This window comes from Dreissena polymorpha, chromosome 12 (assembly GCF_020536995.1).
Source record: "Dreissena polymorpha isolate Duluth1 chromosome 12, UMN_Dpol_1.0, whole genome shotgun sequence".
Classification (NCBI taxonomy): domain Eukaryota; kingdom Metazoa; phylum Mollusca; class Bivalvia; order Myida; family Dreissenidae; genus Dreissena; species Dreissena polymorpha.
Genome location: NC_068366.1, coordinates 17,805,634 through 17,810,446, shown reverse-complemented (window position 1 = coordinate 17,810,446; position 4,813 = coordinate 17,805,634). Strand labels below are relative to the sequence as shown.

Here is a 4,813-nt window from a genome sequence, read left to right as displayed (position 1 = left end):
TTAATCGCAATAAAGCCACAAGTTTGATTATAAACATAGTGTGTGTTAAACGAAATCACTTAAATGTACACAGACACGTTATTTTAGTACACATGTTATAAAGTCACTATAGTGTAACATGTCTTTAATCAAAGCACTGAAGAGACTTACAGGTGTTCGCTATTATGTAAACCGATGCCAATGTAGTTCGCAGTTTGGTGCAACCCAGCTTCGGTCTTCAAAACCAACGTAGAAGTTAAACGAAGCGTACATTGGTTGTGCCTAATTTCTCATTTCGTCAGTTCCATCATCATTATCATAGTCGTTGTCATCATCATATTCGTCGTTGTGATAATTCAACATCATCATGATCATCGTAATAATCACCATCATCATTACTATATTCATCATCCCATTTACCATCTCATTTCCTCAACGTCATAATAAACATCATCACAATCAGAAGCAATTTTCTCATCACATGATTATCTATACTAAAATCATCGGTGAATACCTATTCGTTTTGATATAGAGAATATCGATAATACTCTTGTTTGATAATTGAAGTATTGATTTGAAACTTGAAATCTATACTAAGGTAATATCATCATGATAATATATACATCGTGTTTTATAATGCTGATAATTATGATAATAATATGATGACGGTAAATATTTGTATGACGATACAATCTCAATCACAAAGACAATAGCGATCACAGGTACTTGAATTTTTTATGGGTCCATATATATATATATATATATATATATATATATATATATATATATATATATATATATATATATATATAATTAAAGAAAAGGTATCCAACGATGATTTCACAGGTGTGTTGAAAAGCATTATGCAACAGCAGGAAAAATCAAACAATGCACACATATGTCGTTGTCGTTACCAGCAGGATGCGTCCATCTATGATTAAACAGCGTTTATTTAATAAAAATCCACCAAGTATGTCCAAAACAGCTAAAAGATTCACAAAAATGACCCCAACATCGAAGTGTGCAATTCTCTCGACGTCCAAATGTCAGTTATGAGAGGAGGCGATTTTTAGTCGATTTTTCACAATTAACCGGGTACTAAGTGTTAATGAAAGTCTTTGAATAGTTCAAGTAAGATGTATAACATTTTAATTGATAAATCAATGAAGATTCAAGACTTTTGTGACTGTTCAAATTACAAATGCAATGTGTAATGGTTTATTGACGAACTGGAATATTCCATTATTGTTCAAGTCACTGCGGTTTATATGAACGCAATTCTATCAATAAACTTAGTCAAAGTCCATGCTTTTCAGTTGATATTCCTTTCATCCGATAAACTATGATGTCAAGATTTAATGAGAAAATCGTTTACACGCTAAACATTTCCATAGCAGAAGCAACAGCTTTACGCATACAACTATATGATATATTGTGTTCTAATAAAAAATAACTGACTTCGACCGGTGACAAATTACTATGTAGTTGTATATTTGCGATTTAAACTTTGTTCATTGTTTCTCAATGGAAACGTTAATCAGAATATGTTGACTAACATGGATTTGAACGAAAGCAGTGTGAAAAGATAATCAATGCGTTATTTCGCCATCATATGCTTGTATGTATCGTTTCAAAACTAGTGTTCTCCGCATAACATTTAACAGTACATAAATTAAAACACAAATTAAGAACTGGTAGTGTTATTGTTATAAACGCATTACTTGAACAAATATTAAGAACCACTCAAGCAATCATTCGGAAAAGTGCGTCGCGTGACTTTCTTATTTTGTTAACTGTTTATTTTCATACATTGCATTTAGAGCGTTAATATATCATGATATAATAAACATTTAAGTGCACATAAAACTTAGATAAACTGTTAATACAAAATTCATAAAAATGAAAAAAAAAATGCATTATGGGTGGTAAGCGTGATACAAAAATTATGATAAAGATGGAAATGAATCATAAACGGAATAAATGAAAATGAAAATGAAAAAGGTGGTATGTTTTGAACAATCCATTTTGTCCATCATAAAAAAGAAATGAAATTCAATTGGGCATCAGATGAAGCCACCACGTTAGGAATTACATTTACAAATAATGAAAATGAAACAGTTCTATAAAACATACTGCCTAAATTACAGAAATTAAAAAAACTGCTTAAAATCATGGCAACACCGTAAACTTACACAAATGGGGAAAAACACGGTGTTAAAAAAGTGTGCACACCCTAAATTAGTTTATGAACTAACAGTTCTCCTAAATCCACCAAATGATATTATTACCGATATAAAATCAGCAATATTTAATTTCATATAGGACGGTAAACCTGATAATTAAACAAACTCGGCTAATTCAATCTGTAGAAAATGGAGGTATCGTATTTACGGACATTGACTCATTCTTAAATGCAATCAAATGTAGCTGCGTTAAAAGATACATAGATAATACAAATACGAGTAAATGGAAGTTATCTTGCAATAATATTTTACATGAAAGTTCAAACGAAAACATATTTCTATCTACTGTTCTATCGGCATGGAGTAATGTTACTCATAATCCAGAAACCCAAATCAACAGTAAAACTATTTTACGGAACAATGAAGACATAACTTCAAACAATAAGACGTTTTTCTATAAACATTTTCTATAAACATTTGTTTGAACGAAACATTAAATATGTCGACCAATTGTACGATTACAGAATAAAGGACTTCTATTCTTTTGAAAATATATGTTACATATACGGAATACCTTCAAACAATTTCCTAATGTATTACACACGTTATTTTAGTGCACATTTAAGTGTACCTTATATAAAGTCACTACAGTATGACATGACTTTAATACAAGCGCTAAAAACGCTGCAGTTGATCACTTTTGCGTAAACATGGTATTGTAGTACATATGTTTAAGTAGTCCATAGATATATTGAAACGAATCGCACTGTGGTTGTGCCTAGTACATCATCATTATCATCTTCTTCTTCTTTATCATCATCATCAGCAGCAGCATCATCATCTTCATCTTCTTCTTCTTCATCATCATCATCATCAGCAGCAGCAGCAGCGCACCATCATCATCATCATCATACGTTTTGATATGAACTTATCAGTAAAGGTCATGTCTTGTTACTGAATTATTGCTTTGAAACTGTGATTAATACCAAAGTAAACTTATGATTATGATGTATACACTGTATACTATGATAATAACTTATTGTCGGTTTAGATATTTAGAACTATAAAATATTGATGACGAAGGCGGCTTAGATAATGGCGGAAGTATGGTGTTGTTGTTAATGATGATGACAGGGTTAGCACATTTCAACAAACAATGTCAAACCAACTTATAATTCAAACTTATATTCTACGACAACGCTCTCTCTATTTTCACCCGTAATATAGCAAACAGTTCCATAATCAGCTCTTCGGATGTATCTTCCTTGACCGTAACTTCCGATTTCAGATGAGGCCATACAATACTGAGGTAACTGTTGGCAAATCTCAAATAATTATCTCTGGAGGTACCTGCGCCCCCGATGCTTTGTAAAACTGTGTCCAACGTCTCCATGCGACTTTCCACTATTAAATAGTCCCTCCATGTTGGCCATACAATGTCGTACATTTCATACCTAGCATCCCTGTATCTCTTGTCATGCCAACACAGTTCATCTATCTCTTCCCGTTGAAGTCTTGGTGCCCAGTACGACGTTAGAATATACTGGCGCTTCAACTCCAGGAGTTCCAATTTGTCTCTACGCTTTCCCGTTTGTTCAAGTTCGTCGAGAGGGGAAAGTCTCCATAGCCTCGAGTAGTTTCGGTAACCGATAAATTATCCGTTCACATTCAGTGATAAGTTCTTCTATTTTGCTGATCAATACAGTCCTTTCTTTTTCAGTAGTACGGCCAACTAAAAGGTTCCTTTCGGGTATCATGTAGTACGGAAGATTATTGTCAACCAGTGCAAGTCTGCAGGAATTTTAGAGCGATTTGTAAGACGTGCATTAGATGCTCATCACGGAATATTTCCTGACTGTGCGTCTCCACAACCCAGAATGTTACATTCTTCATGATGTAAGACGACATTTCACTGCAGATTGGATGAAGTATCTCGTTGTTAACCATTTTCAGTAGAATGTACAGTTTATACTGACACTCGTTTAAAGTTTCAGTTAGCTTAGATTCCCCATAAATAAAGCAGATGCGCCATTCCATGTCCCGGTTTATGGAACCCTTACAACCCACAGGTACTAGCTGCGCATCTAGATTTATGACTTCATTTATGACGCCAGCACATGGCCAACCAAAGGGTCTCCTCTTTTTAGCCTAGTCGGCTAGAACCTCTCTCTGGACAACGCAACGAAATGCAAACACGTCATCTCTGCGGTATATGCCACGCGTTGAGGGGACGGCAGGCCCCGCCCTAGTTCCTTTGTTCCATCCTCCAACTGTATCCATAGGAACGGTTCGTTCTAGTTCCTTCGTGAACAGATCACTCGAAATGTAAGTCTCTCCCTGTTGGTTTGTGACTAGCGACGTTTCAATGATTTTTGGCAACTTAACACCTCTTGTTAACAACTTCAGTTTGTAATGTCCTGGATGACATGCTTCCCCTAACATGCCAAACTCTGTTGAATCCTTTGAAAACATGTTATGGCAAATTTCAAATTGACAAACAATATTTTGATATATGTTTAATCGGTCGTAGTCGCTTTCAAAACATGATGCAAATCCTTCAGCTTTGCTGCCGGCTGTCACACTGACGATTTCGTCATCTCTAGCACAGTTAATCATCGCGTCTTTCTCATGAAACACTCTCCTCCTTTCTG

General features: G+C 34.7%; 1 protein-coding gene across 1 annotated transcript in view; it reads right to left on the bottom strand.

Annotated features, from left to right (window-relative positions):
* The window catches only part of LOC127854300 (solute carrier family 35 member F2-like), a 154,737-nt gene that overhangs the window by 63,591 nt on the left and 86,333 nt on the right, over positions 1-4,813 (bottom strand). The window lies entirely within an intron of this gene.